This window comes from Neofelis nebulosa, chromosome 9 (genome assembly GCF_028018385.1).
Source record: "Neofelis nebulosa isolate mNeoNeb1 chromosome 9, mNeoNeb1.pri, whole genome shotgun sequence".
Taxonomy (NCBI): domain Eukaryota; kingdom Metazoa; phylum Chordata; class Mammalia; order Carnivora; family Felidae; genus Neofelis; species Neofelis nebulosa.
Window position 1 is genome coordinate 127,115,599 of NC_080790.1, and position 18,083 is coordinate 127,133,681.

Consider the following 18,083-nt stretch of genomic DNA (forward strand, 5'->3'; position numbering starts at 1 on the left):
CTACCCTAAGAATCACCTGGGTCTCCTCTTACCCCGCGGAGAATCACTGTGCAGCGTTCCTATGCTTACAGAGCGGAGTTTAAACTCCTTAGCAGAGCATTTGGCTCACTCTGGGTCCATGTGGCTCTTGAGGCCAGAACTGTCATCGCACTGTCATCACGCTAGTATATCACACCAGACCATCCTGCTGCCTCAAACATCATGCTCTTCTGAACCTGTGCTCTCACTTGAGCTATTATTCCCTCCACCTCGTCCAAGTGGCAAAGTTCCGTTCATCCTTCAAGGCCCGGCTCACACAACGACTCATCTGCGTGGCTTTCCTAGTCTTCTCACCTCAGGCAGAATTCACCGCATCCTCACCGGCGCTCCCAGTCTCTTACACAACCCTCCACAATCCCAGTGACTTGCAATTCTCTATATGTAGCCTCTTCTCTTGCTACTCAAGTGTGAGCTGCACTCCAGCAGCAGCAGAGTCATCTGGGAGCCTGCGGTAATGGACAATCACCCCCACTCGGTCGGAATCTGCCTTCTAACAAGACCCCTAGGTGGTTCGCATGCACGTTCAAGTCTGAGAAGCAGACTGCAGGCCAGTGGTTCTCAACCCCGGCTGTGCACCATCAATGCCCACCCCACGCCACTGACTCCCCCTCCCCACCCAAGTGTTCCCCACGGCGGTCAGGGTTAGGAGCCACGGCCAACTGGACCGTTAGCCACCCGAGAGCAGGACCCATCCGGCCCACGTCCACTCCCCCGCCTTCTCTTCCCCAAAGTTTTCAGCACAATGCCCAGCACACGGCTGGGCCTGCAGAATTCCACCTAAAAATACCCTCCGGGATGCCCCGACACCTAACTGCCTTTAAAAAGAGAATAAAAACACTAATGACAGAGGACTATTCATTGCCTAGAACTTTATAAATCCCTAACTATAATCATCAACGGATTTAGAAGGGGGTCAGTGTTTGCAGACCACTTACCTCGGTTTTTGGAAACAAGACACTGAGATGGAAAATATGGACGAACTTTGAGAAACTGTTTCCCCTCAACAGACCACTGTGGTTGCAACAGGGCGACAGAGCTTGTGCAGGGAGGGGGTGTGGTGAGCCGTGAAGAGTCCTGGGTTATGGCTGAAATCCCGGGCTAAGGGCCCGACTCCTTCAATACCCACCATAACAACACAGCATTGTTCGTGTTGTAAAATCAGGCCAAGCCCTCTCATTTTATAAATAGGAGAACTGAGGTCCGGAGAAGCTGGCAAGGCCACACCACCAGTTGGGGACAAAAGAAGGTCTTGCCCCCCCCATGTCTGGGTTAGGTTCCCCCCCCACTGCAGGGCAGGAGACCTGACTGCCCAGATTGGCGACGAGCACAGGCCTCTCTAGGCCTCTTGTCCTGATCTACGTGAGGGGGTTACACTAGATGTTTTTGAGGCCTCTTTCCACCGTGACCTGCTAGGGACGCGGTGTCACTTAGTGCTTAGGAGCTTGTGTTCTGGAGTGGGACAGACTTGGGTTTGGATCCCCCTCCAACAGTTTCTGTATCAGTGAAATGGGGGTTAAAATCAACCCTGCTCTATAAAGTGGGTGTGGATATTAAGTGGGATGATCTACGCGAATCATTTTAAGCACAATACCTGATAGGAGTAAGCAGAATCCCAACTGTGTGAACTTGAAGAAGTTACAAAAACGCGTTAACCGCGTTCCCCAGCACGAAGCAGCCCGACCTGCCAGGCTGCAGGACATTGATGACAAAATGGGAACACAGGTGAAGGCAATCGGGGACTACTTTCTTCCAGAAGAAGTACCTTGGAGAGTTTTTTAGTCACTTCCAAAGCAGAGGGGCCAAGCACAAGGCCTGGCACATAACAGGTGCTCAACGAACCTTCCCTGGTGACTCGACTCACGTTAAACCAGGATGCCCAGTGGGGTGACAGGTTCAAACGCCTTAACCAGCCGGGCAGATGAGGAAATAAGCCATGCAGCGTCTACGCAGGCACGGTGGCAGACTGCAAAGCACCCACCCACCTAAAGGAACTCAAATTCAACACTTTTAAGCACGTGACGCAGCTTGGCCTCGGCGGCAACTTTTCGGGCTCTGCACAACCACTGATTCTCTCTCACTCTTCATTGTACCACAGGGTGTCGTGCATATCATCTAATCAATCACCCTGTGACCTGGCCTCGTCTTTCCACAGTGAGCATCCTGAAGACAAAGGCGGTGACTTCTACTGCCCTAGGACAGCGCTGGCCTCACAAGAAGGGAAACCTCACTCAGTGAGCAACTGTGGACCGGAACAGCCACGCTGTTAACCCGAGCGTGGTGTTCCCAGCACCTCTGAAATGCCGCAGGGCGCAAATATTTTCTACCCGGCTCCGGGGACCGGGCCGAGTTGGTGTCCACTGTGCTGAGGTACAGTGACTACGTCCAAGAAGGACTTGTCTTGCACGCTTTTCCTCCAACTGCATCAAAGATGCTTGTCCCTGAGCCACCCAGACAGGGGGCACCGATGCATGCCGACGCAGTACTGTGAATGAAACCAGACAGAATAGGCAATCTACCCACAGGTGCCACTGTTCTCAAGTTTCGTCCCCACTCCCTGCACCCCCAAATTTGCATGACACCTCCTACAGGCAGCACAGGGTATAGAAAGACCAGACTCCAGACGGGGTACTGGTCCTAATCTTTCCTCCTCTGCTCACAAACTCTAGCATGGTCACCAGTAGGCAACGTAACTTTTAGGAGCCGCACGATTTTTATTAGTAAAATGCAGACAATAATTACCTTAGAAGAAAGTAAACGGGATTAAATGCCACAGGTAGGCGAAGCTTTTAGAACTGCACAGCCCAATAGGGCAGTTCCTACCACAGTACTGCTCAGGTACCCCTGGAAACGTGGTTTCCACAAACTGAAATGGACTGGCCACAGGCAGAAAACACACACCAGGTTTCAAAGACTTAGCACACCCGCAAAAATGTGAACTATTTCATTAATAGTGTTTTTATATTGGTTATGTGTCAAAATAGTATTATTTTGGAATATGTTAAGTAAAACGTGTTCTAAAAATTAATTTCACCTGTTTTTTTACTCATTTTTAACGTGGCTACTAAAAAAATTAAATTGCATGCACTACATCGTATTTTTTTCTTCTTTTCTTAATGTTTCTTTCTTTTTGAGAGGGAGAGAGAGATGGGACACCAGCGGGGGAGGGGCAGAGAGAGAGCAGGAGACCCAGAATCTGAAGCAGGCTCCAGGCTCTGAGCTGTCAGCACAGAGCCCGACGCGGGGCTCGAACTCACAAAAACTCACGAACTGCGAGATCATGAGCAGAGGTGAAGTCGGAAGCTTAACCGCCTGAGCCACTCAGGAACCCTAGTGCATTATATTTCTGTTGGATGTCGAACATGACTCTAGCACAGAGCTCGGCACACAGGAAGTATTCCAACGTTGGCTTCTTTCTCCCACTGGCAGGCCGGCAGGTACCGTGATTCACGCCCCCTCCCTCCTGTCAAAGCCAAGTCCTCCGCTCCCTGATTTAATAAATATTGACAGTGCCTGGTCCTTGTGCAAGATGCGGGAGACACAAGGAGCAAAACCAGACACAGTCTTCTGGGCCTTACTGTCTGGATGGGAGGGACAGACATTAAATACTTTCACAAATAAAAGGAAAACTGCAACTGTTCAAGTGTCACGAAGGAGAAGTGCACAGGGTGACAAAAGTGGGGAATTTACCTGGAGGAGGAGTCAGAGCCCAGGGATGCGACCGGAGGAAGTGATACTTGAGTCCAGGTTTAGAGAACGGAGGAGACTTTACTGGACTAAGCCAGGCCGAGAAGAGAAGCCCAGGCAGAAAGAAGACTAAGGACAAGGACCACCCCCCTCCCACCCCGCCCCTCCAGGGCTTGGTATGTAGAAGGAATAGGAAAAGGGCCGTTTGAAGAGTACTGAACGGGAGGGAGAGGTCGGAAGGGCCAGATCTCCGGGGCTTGCACGAGGATCTGGGGCCGATCCTGCAAGAGGTGGGCAACTGGCCAGTTTTCCGCAGCAGTGTCCTGATCTGATGTGCACCTTCAAACACCCCACTGGCCACGGTGCGAGGCCCACAGCAGAGCAGCCAGAGCGCGTGGGGGCACCTCAGGTAGGACAATGCCACAGTTCAGGTAGGAGGCGACAGACGCCTGAACAGAGGGGGAGCGGCGGAGAGAAGTAGGTGGACTGGTGGCTGCAGAGCCGGCCGGCTCGACGGGGCGGGGGGGGGGGGGGGGGGGGACGAGCAGCGTGTGCTTCGGAGGCGGCGATGACAAGAGAGACGAGACTCCAGGACTGCAGACGAGGGCCACCCAGCCCCACACGCTCCTCGGGCTCCCAGCGAGCGTTCTCCCATCCCGTCCCTCCCCCATCTGCTCGCCGCGCCCGCAGGCTCCATCCTCCCACCCTCCTCCTCCCCACGCTCCTCAAGGCCCGGCCCTCCTTCTTCCCCACCCGACGCCCCTGCCGGTCGCAAATCTGCGGCCCGGCGGCCCCCGCAGGGCCGCGACCCCCTGCGGAACCTGCGCGCTGCAGCCCGGGCCCGCCCTCCAGCCCCTCTGCCCCTCAGTCCCCGAGGCAGATGCAGGCCGCAGCCTCCGGCCCCCTTCCCGGCCCAGCCTCTCCGCCCCGCGTCCCTCGGGCCAGGCCCCTCTCCGCGGCCCGCCGCGCCCCGGCGCCCGGCGCGCCCCGCACTCACCAGGGCGCCGACCTAGGCCCAGCTCCCGCGCCGGGGTCTCGCCTCCGCCGCTCCACCAGCCTCCGCCCGCTCGGCCTTCCCGGGATCCCGCCCCCGAAAGCCAGCCCGGGCTCCTATTGCTCCGCTCCGCCGTCACGCTGAAGTCTCTTTCTGTAATTGGGTTGTTTGCCTGTCACTCAAGAGGGGGCGGGCCCAGCTGCCGGGGGAAGTCCCCGCCCCACTAGCAGAGGCCCCTTAAAGAAACAGGCTTCCTTTCTCCCCACCCTCATCGCCCACCCCGCTGGCTGTGGGGTCAGGAGGGACGCGATTCCTCAGCAGATCCAAGAGGTGGCATTTTCTCCCCCAAACTTTTCTTTTGGCACAGCCTGAGAGTGAAGGAAAAGGTTTTGGTTCCTTGTGACAACTCGGAGATTGTGAGGGCTGAGCTGTCCTCTGGTGGCACTCAGCCCCATGCCCAGCGGGCATGTAATGCACACTCAACGGTGGAGATAACTGAGTGGGAGGTGACAGTCGTGTCAGAGGCTGTGAGAAGCCGTGGCTGCTCACCACCGAGATGGAGCTAATTATACCGGTACCCGGGGCTGACCGTGGGCGCTGAGCAGAGGCAGAGGGGTACAGCTCTGCTGTAGGATCAGTGGGGACCCGTAGGAGGTGGCATTTGTCACCGTACCTGCGGATCAGAGCAAGGCCGGGCACCCAGCCAAGACCTCGCTGGGCTATCTCCCTTTATACAACCCTGATGTAAGGTATTATGTCGCTCCCTTCCTTTCAGATGCGAAAACTGAGGTTGCCAGAGGGCCAGAGATCATGCGGCTAGTGACCGGACAAGCAAGACGCCAGACTGTGCTGGTTTGATTCTAAAGCTTATGGTTTAACCATCTTGTCTCACAGATCCTTGCAACAATCCTGAGAAGCAGGTATTTTGATGTCCGTTTCACAGATGCGCGGCAGAGACTAAATAGTGAAATCGATACTACTCAGAAAGCATGAAATTAGTGACTACCGTTTATATGGCACCTGACAATCTGCAAAGCAGTTTTACATAAGTTGTTTCCTTTGATTGCAGAAACAGCTTGGACCTGAAGGTAACTTTGTTAGTTTTATTTTACTGGTGAATCAACTGGTGCTCAGGGAAGTGGAAACTTAGTGCGAGCTGACATCAATACAGTCCCCGCAGAGATCCTCTTGGAACTTTCCACAAAGGTCCAGATAGTAAATACTGGGCCATACGGTCTCTGACAACTAGTCAACTTTTCTAGGTGGTGACCTGTGGCCACAGTTTGCTCACCCCTGGTCTGTGTCACTTTGCTGGATATCAGATCAGAGTCTTTTATGGACCATTGCTTTGTGGGATCCCTCACCACAACTTTGTTATTATTCATACTGTTATTATTTATTGTTACTGTTATTATTTATTGTTACTGTTGTTGATGACGTCATCTCCATCATTTTACAGAGATGGATATAAGGTTGTCATGGTTAAGGATTTGCCCAAGGTCAACACAGGAACCAGAAGCCGGATCCAGCTTTCCTCACTCCGAATCCCATCCTCTGTCTACCACTCTGCACTGTCAGATTCCATTACTTGACCTTGTGATGATGACAAGTCCATGGTGAGAGTCCATGAGGGTTCAAGGTGGGTAGCAGACCTCCTTCCTGCCCCACTGCAAGGTGGCAAGCCGTGTTTACCTTTACTTCCCTGGGCTCTGGGGAAAGGTAACGCCTGTAGTTCTCCTCCTGAGGAACATTCTCCTACTCCTCCCTGCCTTCCCCGTTTATTCCAGCCCCTGAATACCTCTCCCTCCTCCAGCCCCCAGGGGGCTTACACTCAGCACCCTTGATTATTAAAGAGAAATGGTCTCCATGTGGGCAGTGACTGTCGTGGCTGGCCAGCTATCTGCCAAACCCCTCTCCCTGCCTTCTGCAGTCATGTGGCTGCCCAGCTAAACTTCACTGCTCAGCCCCACTCGCAGTGAAGGACGGCTGGGTAGCTAAGTTCTTGTCTAAGGAATTGGCGTGTGAAACTTCAGGCCAGGCCTTTACTCAGTAGGCCTGCCTCCTCCCTGCACTTTGTCCTTCTCGCCAGCTGGACCCAGCCTTGACCTTGTCATGATGATGAGGTGCTGGGGGATGACAGCACCACAACACCGAAGGTGCCGGTGTCCCCAAAGGAGCACTTGGAGCAGAAAGCTACCCGCTGATGGGGAATACTTCCTCGTCACTTCATACTCTGATGTGAAAGCGAATTAATCTTTGTTCTCCATGGGCCATTAACTTCTGGGGAGTGGGGGGAAAGGGGCATCTAGTAGAGCGAGCCCTGCACTTACACAGCCTGGGGTGACACCTCCTTAATTTTGTGCCCTGGTGCCTCACCTGCCTTGCCCTAGTTCTGGCCCTGTTCGGGCCACATTTGTCCGAGGAATGCGTCACTCGTTTTAGCTTTATACTACTTCGTCCTTTTCTCCTGATATGCCAGTGCAGCTTCTTTAATTGCAAGTTTCAGGAACCAATCTGGCTAACTTCGGCAGAAAAGGAGTTTATGGGCAGGCTGGTGGCTAACTCACAGGCGTGACAGGAAGCCGAGAGCCAGGTGGGAAAAGACAGAGACTGGAGATGCTGTGGGTGTTGAGGTAGGCAAAATGCATTAGCCCCATCCTTCCCCGCCCCCTCCGCCCCGCCCCTTTCTAGAACAGATCTTTGTCTGATCACAATCAGTCTCTGAGGGGCACCTGGATGGCTCAGTCAGTTAAGTGTCCGACTTCAGCTCAGATCAAGATCCGGGGTCGTGGGTTCGAGCCCCGCGTTGAGATCTGTGCTGTCAGCCCGGAGCCTGCTTTGGATTCTGTTTCTCCCTCTCTCTCTGCCCCTCCTCCTCCCTCTCTTTCTCTCTCTCAAAAATAAATAAACATTAAAAAAAAAAAGAATCAAAGTCCCTGGTGCCAGAGTCCGGTTGGCTGAGCTCAGTAACGTGTTCTCTCCCCTTAGCTAAGGAGGGCAGGCACCCTGACTGATGGCCCCACTGAGGGAAGAATTCCCCATTCCTCCACCTCCACCCCTGCTACCCCTGGGCAGCTGAGGCCAGGTGCCTGTTTACAGGATGGGATCAAGTAGGAGAAGAACCTGAAGCTGAATGTCATGATTACATAAACCCGACACAGTATCTGGCCCATGGTAGAGCATAGTCGTTAAGAGGCCTGTGCCTTGTAACCAGACAGAGCTCTCTGTTACTTACCAGCTGGGTGTTCTTGTGTAAATTACTCGATCTCTGTGAGCTCGGTCTCCTCATTTGTACAGTGGGGATAAGAACAGCACTGTCCTTGGGGTGCCTGGGTGGCTTGGTCGGTTAAGCAGCCGACTTCGGCTCAGGTCATGATCTCACGGTCCGTGAGTTCGAGCCCTGCGTCGGGCTCTGTGCTGACAGCTCAGAGCCTGGAGCCTGTTTCAGATTCTGTGTCTCCCTCTCTCTGACCCTTCCCTGTTCATGCTCTGTCTCTCCCTGTCTCAAAAATAAATAAAACGTTAAAAAAAAATTAAAGGGGCGCCTGGGTGGCTCAGTCGGTTAAGCGTCCGACTTCAGCTCAGGTCACGATCTTGTGGTCCGCGAGTTCGAGCCCCGCGTCGGGCTCTGGGCTGATGGCTCAGGGCCTGGAGCTTGCTTCCGATTCTGTGTCTCCCTCTCTTTCTGCCCCTCCCCCGTTCATGCTGTGTCTCTCTCTGTCTCAAAAATAAATAAACGTTAAAAAAAAATTAAAAAAAAAAAAAAAAAAGAACAGCTCTGTCCTTCATGGGCTGTCCTGAGAATTAAATGAGATGCAGTAAATGAACAAAACTTGGCACAGTGCCCGACATAATAAGTGCTCAGTAAATTGTAGGTAGTTTTTTTTTTTTTAATTTTTAAGTCCCTTTCTCTCTCTCTCTCTCTCTCAAAATAATTAAATAGAGCATGAACATGAGCAGGGGAAGAGCAGAGAGAGAGGGAGAGAGAGGATCCCAAGCAGAGCCCTGATGCAGGGCTCGACCCCACAAACTGCAAGATCGTGACCTGAGCTGAAATCAAGAGTCGCACCCTTAACCAACTGAGCCCCCCCAGGGGCCCCAAATTGTAGGTAGTTTTAAAAACTGTAGTAGGCCTTCGATATGTATTTATTGTGTGAGTGAATTATCTATAATGTTTTCAGTTCTTCTGAAACCACGTCTGAAACTGGAGGGTATCGAAACACCCCAGCTCTCTAATCCACACGCCGTCCACATTCGGGGAGTCTGGCATCCCCTCGGCGGCCTCACTTCCCAGCTTAGGGCTCTGGTCTCCACTACAGTGAGTCCCTGTGTTCACGCTCCTCTCCCGTGCTCCCTTCTCTCTCCATTGACTCATCTGGCAAATCCCAACTCTGCTGAAACTCAGCTCACCACCTGTCCCTCACCTGTGCCCCCCAGCAACTGACAGGGCCAGAGAGAAGTACAGACCCTCTGTGGCCCAAGTGGGTCCTCCCCACTGTGGGGTAACCCCACAGCCCTGTATTTCCATGGCCTGTCCGGTCCCCCTCCCCCAGAGGCTCTCTCGTGTCTTCCTTCTCTCTTCTGCCGTCAGCTCCTCACTCGTAGCTGATGACATACTTGCCTCTCTAACAAAACAAAAAAAGAAGGAAAGAACCAATAAGGAGAAAAGTCACATTTTCTCGCTGCCAAATCCACCGGCCTATCTGCCTCAGCACCAGAGAGCCCCGCCTCCTGTCCTGTTACCGTAAAGTCACCTTCTCTGACCCCCATAAGGGCTACCCTGCAGGTGCCCCCAGATGGCGTCTCTTCTCACTCACAGATTTTGCGTCTGCAGGTATCCCGTCGTCCCCCCTGCACCATCGGTGCCCTGTCGTGCCCCCCAGCATCCGCCTAAGCTGTAAGGTGGCTCATCTTTAGACTGGCGGGGGCTTCCCCGGGGTCTACAAAACCCCAGATGATCTGGCACTGAACTACTTTGACTTGCTCTATGGCCAGTCTCCCCGTCTTACAGCCTGCTCGCCCGTTCCTTAAACACACAGTTTCTTCTCGCCTCTGTGCCTTTGCACGCGCTGTTCCCTCTCCCGGAGTGCTCTTCCCCCTGATCGTCACGTGCTTACTTCACTTTATCCAGGTCTGCTCTAAAACCTCCTCAGCCAGATCTTCCGTGACCACCCCATCTTCTTGAATGTACCCCCCACCAACCCCACTCCGTTCCCTTAACCTGCTCTAATTTCCTTCAAGGTACTCAACATCACTACTTTTGTGTTGTCTGACCTCTGCCTTAGTCGTAAGTTGCCTGAGCAGGAATGGTGACTGCCTTGTTCCCAGCTGTATCCCCAGCACCGGGAACTTACCTGGCACACAATCCGTGGCACGTATTTTCTTTATTGTAGCACTGAATAAACAAAGAAAAACAAACCATGGGTAAATGGAGGGTCTCTACGAATGTGACTCCTGTTATATTTGAATCTTCCTAAACACTCATATGCCAAGCATAGCCCTTCGTCTAAACTATTGTTGAAATACAGTCCCTGCAACCATACTGGAAGGATTTCTGACATGGTGGCTCATAAATGTCAAAACCTATGTTTATCTGCTTAAAGAAAGAGAGCCAGTATTTACTGTGGGTCTGTGTCTTATGTGGGGGACTGTTACATATATATGATCTCATTCAAAGCTATCAGCTTTCTGTGGAGTGTCCGAGTGCCCATTTTACAGATGAGGAAGACTGAGATTTAGCGGTGCAAAGAACCTTGTTAAGGCCACACAGCTCGTTTGGTACCTAAGTCAGTCCGACTTCAAAGCCCATGTCCTTCCCTTTATACGACCCCCCTGAGAACAATATAGTATGTGGGCATTTCATTCTGTAATTTGTTCTGTGTCTCAAGTAATTATGAAGCCTGGATACATATGACATAAGTTCTCTATATGATTTATCTCACTTGCTCCTCTCATTCTTATGAGGTACGTATATTGCTACCTGTATTCTACAAAGGGGGAAACTGAGTCCCAGAGAGGTGGGGATATTTGCCGGGGGTTGTTTGATGAGGTGGTGAAGCCAGTATTCAAATCCGTTCTAATTTCAAGGCCTGAGTCTTTTCTGCAACATTGTGCTATCTCCCTTAAGACAACTCGCTGCCTCAGATAGGAAGAGAAGAAAAATGACTGAAGCAGACGAATAAAGTATCATTACGAAAATTCATGGTGACTTGGATTTTTAAGTGGGAAGCAAAGGGCAGGAGGCAGACAGCCAGTCTAGCCTTGGCTCTTGCAGGTTGGAGGTTCACATAACTCAACGATAACTTAATTTGCAAAGATCATTCTTCCAGGAACTGGGTCTTATCGTGTATTTTTGTGAGTGGAAATGAAGAGACCAGAGGGTGTCTTGGAGACTGGGGCGAGCGGTCAGGTGTCAGCACCAGCAGGAGAGGGCTCCAGCCGCTTGTGTGAGGCCAGCGCCCCCTGCTGGCGTAGGAAGTCATCTTCAACATCTAAAGCTGCGTGTGTGTGTGTGTGTGTGTGTGTGTGTGTGTGTGGTGGGGCAGGAGGTCATTGGGAAGCATATTCAATGAGATTTGAGAAATGTCTAGCACACCCAGTATATAAAAATAATAGCTACCACTTACCAATATAACAGAGTCGTGGGCAGGCACTGTTTTATAGATTTTACATTAATTTTATTTACTCCTGGGACTTTACATACTACATCTAATTGAACCATCACCCCAATCCTCTGAAGTAGAAATTATTGTTTTCACTCCCATTTTTCACCACAGAAGCCTGAAGCACAGAGAGGGTAAGTCATTTATAATGTGGCTATTAAGTGGAGAATCTGGGACTTGAACAAGTAGACTCTAAGCTTTGTGCCCACGCTCTGGAAACCACTAACTGGCCATTCCTTATGTCTGGGGCACCCCCTGGCAAGCCCCTTGTAAAGAGCCTTACTCAGGAATTTCCATGTCTGGATTCCCTGTACTTATACTATTAAATTTGATTTTCTCCTATTAATCTGCCTCGTATTAATTTGAGTCTAAGTCCAGCCAGAAGGGCTTTGAAGGGCAGAGGAAATTCTTCCTCCCGAACAGCTGGTATAGTCAGCAGGATACTTTAACTCAGCGGGCACTGATGGGGGAGCATACAGCAAGCTGAGACCCTGCAACCCCCCTCCTCCCCTTGGGCGGGATTCCTGTGACATTCCCCAGGCACTCCTGGCTCCCCGAAAGCTAAGAAAAGGAGAAAGCAAATGGTTAACCGATGGAGAGATCACAGTCATGCAGGACAAGAGTCTCCATCGGTTCACAAACGTCTTCGTAAATCACAAGAAAAAGGCAATCTTGTCACTAGCCTAACCTCCAGAAACCCAGAGATTCTGCTTCCTGGAGCCCTAACATCACCTTCCCCTCCATACTGGGGTGGGGAACAAAGGCAAGAAGAAAATGTAAATAAACTCAAATTTCTTTATAACCTGCAGCCCACTGACAAACACTTGAGGCAAATACAGAGTCTAACACTTCTCCAGGACCCCTGCTGTCTTAATGTTAATACCTTGCTAGAGGGAAAAACAACCTTCCCTTGGCGGTAGCTAGGCCACCCGTGTCCTTTGAGTCCTCTTTAACATAAGAAAGTCCTTTTGGAAACCTTCCTCTTGCCTTTACTCCATAGTATAAAACCAGTCACTCCTCACCACCCCAGTGCAGTTCTTCCTGCCCACGGGTCCTGTCCCCATGCTTTAATAAAGTCACCTTTTTGCATCCAAGATGTCTCAAGAGTTCTTTGTTGGCTGTTGGCTCCGGACCCCCACCACCACTCTGAAACCTCATCAGACACCATTGGCCCTGGACCGCTGAGAGATCCTTGGGAAATGTGACAAACAGCCAGAAGAGTGGATTCATTTGAGAACAAAAACTGCCCTTCCCCCCCAAGCCTTGCAAACTAGATATAAAGGACCTCGTGTAAACTTCAGGGAAATCACCACAGCAGCTCATATAGAGACGATCTTCAGGGCTGTGGCTGTGTGTGCCAGACACATTTGAACCACAAACCAGGAAAATCTCTCAGAACGCTGCAGCCGCCTCTCACTCTCTCTGAAGATGCTTCAAGTTGACCTCTAGAAAGGTTCCCTGGCTATCCTCAGAACCCCCAAACTGACTTCTGTTCCGACCTAATCATTAACCATCGTTTTTCTTGTCTTTCGGTAGAAACGCCTCTTGTCTAATGTCTGATTTCTTGAACCATGAGCCCAACTTTGAAAACGCATCTGCTTCGCCACCTCCTGAAATGAGTTTAACTGAACTGACCGATTTGTCAGGACCAAGACTGGTTCCGTGAGACAGAACGATTTACAAGATCAATTTTTAATGCATGGAATTTCAAGGAAGTTTTAGAGGAGGGAACTGTAGGGGCCAAGGGCAGGCTGCCCCAAGATGGGCCACTTTGGCAGGGACATTATTTTGAGTTAAAAGCAATCGGAACCTAGCAGATTCAGAGAAAGCTCTTTACCTCTCCAGCAACTGCCTGCTTTACCGGGAAAGAGCTATTAACAGAGCTTCTATTCGTCTAAGGAACTTCTCTGCATAATAGGGCACCGCGTGTTTTCCAAACATCTCCATTCACCTTCCTGCTAAAGGCCTTTCTGCCCTTAGTACCCTCAGGCCCCTACCCCTCTCCTTAGCTCACATAAGTATCATGTTGCCTGAATGTCCTTAGAATTTCCAAGTCTGTGTGGATTCCCTGTACTTACACTATTAAGTTAGTTTTCTCCTGGTTAAAAAAAATGAACCTTACGCAGAGCAGACACACAGCAATGGCTCAATAATTTCTTAGAAAATGGCCGACATACTAGGATTTAGTGGTAAGTCTGCTCCTTCTGGACCCCAACACTCCATCTGTCTGGATGGGAGATAAGCCCCCAGCCAGGGATAAGCGTGGCTCCTTGGATCTGCTTCCCCAGCATCTTGGTTACAGCAGAAGCAGAGAATCCTGAACGATAAATGTACGCTACTTAGCAGCCATTGAGGAATGAGTTCAGGACTGACAGATCTGAACAGACAGCTCCTGGAGAAGAGTCCTCGGGGAATTTCTCTGCCCCCTCCCCCCCCACCTCCTGTGTCCCGGACTGAAAAGTTACTGGAATGTAGAGAGGTGAAGAGGTTAGGGGTGGAGGGAGAGGTCAGGGCTGCTGGCCACTCGGCTGCTGCTGGGAAAACACTCAGGGGGGTGAGGCAGCTCCTGTGTACCAACGAATATGGAAGAATTTCAATACTCGGACAACAGGTATGACTATGCTGGCTGAATAGTGCCGTCCTTACTGTGGGTCCTGAGGCAACTGGCCCGACCTCTCTGAGAGTCCTTATCTTCATGTGTAAAACAGCGATGGTGTTAGAAACTGACTCATGAGGCTGGTGAGGGAGTCGCATGAGTTAAAATAAGTTAAGTTCCAGCTTCTAGCTCACGGTAGGCATTCAGTCAATGGGGTTGTGATTAAAGGCCAACCACTGTGTGTGTGTGTGTGTGTGTGTGTGTGTGTAAGAGTGGGGTAGCCTTGTTGACCAGATTCCCTCTGCCACACTGTCCCTTGCCTTCACCCCTCCGCCTCCGACTGTAAGCCCACTCCTAGAGCTCAGAGCCCCAGGAGGGGTGGGGGCCCCATTCCCGGTCGGTATTTCCTTGGCTCCGGTAGACTCTTTCCTAAGTTTTACTGACCTGATCTGGTTTGTCCAGAGCAGCTGCCCGTTTGTTGAGAAACTGAGGCAGCCATCATAGAAGAAACGAAGGGCCCACTCTTGCCAGAGGCCCTGGCCTTGGAGCTCTGGCCTGGGAGGAAACTGTGTGGAGAGGCTCATATATGCTGTGGGAAGGCCTTCCTGCCCGAGAATTCGTCTGTAGGGAAGATCTTGACTTGGACTGGGTGGTTGGATCATCAAAGATAAGGGAAGAGGAGGGTAGGAAGAAGCCAGCTAATGCAGGCCTGTCATCTCTGCTGTGAAGACTCTAGGTTTTGTTCTACGTGCAGTGGGAACGTATTAGAGGCTTGTAAGCAGGGGAATAGCACTGTCTGATTTGATGTTTTTTCAAACAAAAAGTCTCACGTATTTATTACCAAACCAACCTACTGTTGCAGAAGCATAGTAACCGAGAAAAATCATCTCCCCATAAAACACGTCTATTGGGGCCACCTGGGAGACTCGGTGGGTTAAGCGTCTGACTCTCGATTTCGGTTCAGGTCACTGTCTCACGGTGCGTGAGATCGAGCCCCACATCGGGCTCTGCGCTGACAGTGCAGAACCTGCTTGAGATTCTCTCTCTCCCTCTCTCTCTCTGCCCTTCCCTCTGCCTCTCTCTCTCTCAAATGAATAAACATTACAAACCTTGGCTATTGTTGGGGTAGTGATGTCCACAGAGCAACAGGACAGCAGCGCGTGACCTTCATGCAGCATGAACACAGTGCTATCTCATGGGCGATCCCTCATAAGCCCAGCCGGGTTCTCCTTCAACGCCTCCTCTTGGAGTTGAACCTGATTTTCTTACCAGCCTGCGTCCAAATCCACTGGGGAATGGGACCATTCTGCCTTTGTTTCTCCGTCGGGAATCGCTTGATCCTGAAAATCTTGTGAGGAGGCATGGAGAGGGACCGTGAACCGCAGGCACCACGAGGGCGGAGTAATGGAGAGAGTTGACTTGAATTTTGAAGGACGATCCCATGGGTCGCTGTGATCAGACTGCGTTGAGAATGGCTTGTGGATACAAAGATAGAGGCAGGAAGACAAAAGGGGTGTGTGTGTGTGTGTGTAAATATTGAAAAGCCTGCACACGCCTAGGAAAAGAGTGATGGTTTCCTACGGCCCTAGCAACACGTCACTGCTGGAGCTGGCCTTTAACTTGCCCCCTAGGTCAATGGCCACTCATCTCGCCAATCTGGCCTCTGATTTATCTCATGTAGTCATCAGAGGGCAGCCCGGTCTCTAAGATTTGGGGAAATCGCATCACTGTGGCCTTCTGTACTTCTTTCTAGTTGCTCCCTGCCTGGTGGGGGGCAGAAGCACGGGCAGCTGGCTGACCCCCGGCAAAGTGCGATGCCTTAGGTGAGTGGAGGCCCAGAGGAAGCGGGAGAATGTGGTGGTGTTCAGCCTGAATGGTTCGGATCCTCAGAAGTGACCACGCTGTGTTGGTACTGACCTCGAAGGCCGAGTGATGAGTAGAATTCCAGCAGAGTTGACAAAAAAGACCGTCAGGCCCATTTTACAGAAGAATGAGCCGAGGCTCCGAGAGTCCCTTTCTTGAGTCGGTAAGAACTCTGACTGCCTAGCACAGAGTCCTAAACCACTGCCTCGTGGCCCACTGCTTGTACTTTCTCGAGGTTTCTCATCCTGTGAAACGGGGAGAATGACATCTGCCTTTCAGGGCGGTGGTGAGGGTTTGCTGACTGCATACGTTAAACAGAAACACAGAGCCATTTTGGGAGACAGATGCTGGACACATTCCCACTCCCACTCACCAGCCTTGCAGCTTACAGTTCAAATTCGTGCCTCGGCAAAGTGAGGAAGCAGTCCATGCCCCGGATCTGGGGGTGGGAGGGGCGGTGGTGCTATGACAGAGTCAAAACTAAGAGGGTGAAATCTTGAATGTCATTGTCTCAGCAGATACTATCAGTGAGGATAACGATCAGATACTTCCATTTAATGAGCACCTACTATGTATGTGCCAGGCATTTTACGTTTATTATTGTGATTTGTCTATTTATCAACTCGGTATTTATTTTTTTTTTTAATTTTTTTTTTCAACGTTTTTTATTTATTTTTGGGACAGAGAGAGACAGAGCATGAACGGGGGAGGGGCAGAGAGAGAGGGAGACACAGCATCGGAAACAGGCTCCAGGCTCCGAGCCATCAGCCCAGAGCCTGACGCGGGGCTCGAACTCACGGACTGCGAGATCGTGACCTGGCTGAAGTCGGACGCTTAACCGACTGCGCCATCCAGGCGCCCCTCAACTCGGTATTTAATGCACTACGTGCCAGGCATCGTTTTACGTTAATTCTAATAATCACCATGAAACTCGGTGGTAGGAATTATTATTCCTGCTTCACAGATGATGGAACCAGATTATAGAATAAGCATCATTAATATGAAAGAGCCTGATGTATCAATTTTCTTAAAAGTGCACAACAAGGGACGCCTGGCTGGCTTAGTCGGTACAGCATGTGATTCTTGATGTGGGGTCATGAGTTCAAGCCCCACGTTGGGGGTTGGGTTTACTTTAAAAAAAAAAAAGTATTCAAAAAAAATTTGTTTAACGTTTATTTATTTTTGAGACAGGGAGAGACAGCATGAACGGGGGAGGGTCAGAGAGAGAGGGAGACACAGAATCCGAAGCAGGCTCCAGGCTCCGAGCTGTCAGCACAGAGCCCGACGCGGGGCTCGAACTCACGGACCGCGAGATCGTGACCTGAGCCTAAGTCGGCCGCTTAACCGACTGAGCCACCCAGGCGCCCCCAAAAAAAGTATTCAAAAAAAAAACAACAGCTTTATGAATCAAAAAAGTTTGATTCTTCTTAAAATAAAAATAATAATTCTTTTATTCATTTTGATTTTAGGGAGAGTGAGAGTGGGGGAGGGGCAGAGAGGGAATCTTTTTTTTTTTTAACCTTATTTATTTTTGAGAGAGAGAGAGCGAGAGTGAGCGAGCAAGCAGGGTAGGGGCAGAGAGAGAGGGAGAGAGAGGGAGAATCCCAAGCAGGCTCTGCACTGTCAGCACAGAGCCTGATGTGGGGCTTGAACTCATGAACCGTGAGATCATGACCTGAGCCGAAATCAAGAGTTGGACACCTAATGGACTGAGCCATCCAGGCGCTGTGAGAGAGAATCTTAAGTAGGCTCCATGCTGGGCATGCAGCCTGACATGGGGCTCAATCCCATGACCCTGGGATCATGACCTGAGCCAAAATCAAGAGTCGGATGCTCATCCAACTGAGCCACCCAGATGTCGCTAAAAATAATAATTCTTTTAAGGATAAAATCTTGATAGATGGATTGAAGAGCAAAATGGATTTAGAGAGTGAAGTAGTGAACCAGAAGGCTGAGCAAAGGCATTCTCCCAGAATGCAGTGCCAAGGAATAAACAGATGGAAAGTGGGAACAAGCATGGAGGCGTGAAGGGTATTGCAAATGTCGCATTGTCTGCTTCATGTGAGTTACAGAATAAGAGAAGGAAACAGAAGAAGGAAAGTCCCTGAAGCAACGTAATAATTCAAGACTTCTTAGAACTTAAGAGACACATGAGCTCTTATGTCGAAAGGATCTAGTGAATATTTACAGGAAGAATATGGAAAGACTTACATCTAAGTACACCTTCCTGAAATCTCAGGACCCT

General features: G+C 50.8%; 1 protein-coding gene and 1 long non-coding RNA gene across 3 annotated transcripts in view; one reads left to right on the forward strand and one right to left on the reverse strand.

Moving 5' to 3' along the window:
• ELMO2 (engulfment and cell motility 2) overlaps positions 1–4,848 on the reverse strand; it is a 39,850-nt gene extending 35,002 nt beyond the window's left edge. For both annotated transcript variants that reach the window (XM_058685833.1, XM_058685830.1), the window contains exon 1: positions 4,721–4,848. The gene's annotated coding sequence lies outside the window, so the exon portion shown is untranslated. The remainder of the gene's footprint in view (positions 1–4,720) is intronic.
• Positions 4,849–5,047: 199 nt separating this feature from the next.
• LOC131485872 (uncharacterized) lies at positions 5,048–8,255 on the forward strand. Its single transcript, XR_009249047.1, has 2 exons — positions 5,048–5,805; positions 6,177–8,255. It is a non-coding gene; the product is annotated as an uncharacterized LOC131485872 (long non-coding RNA).
• The last annotated feature ends 9,828 nt before the right edge of the window (positions 8,256–18,083 follow it).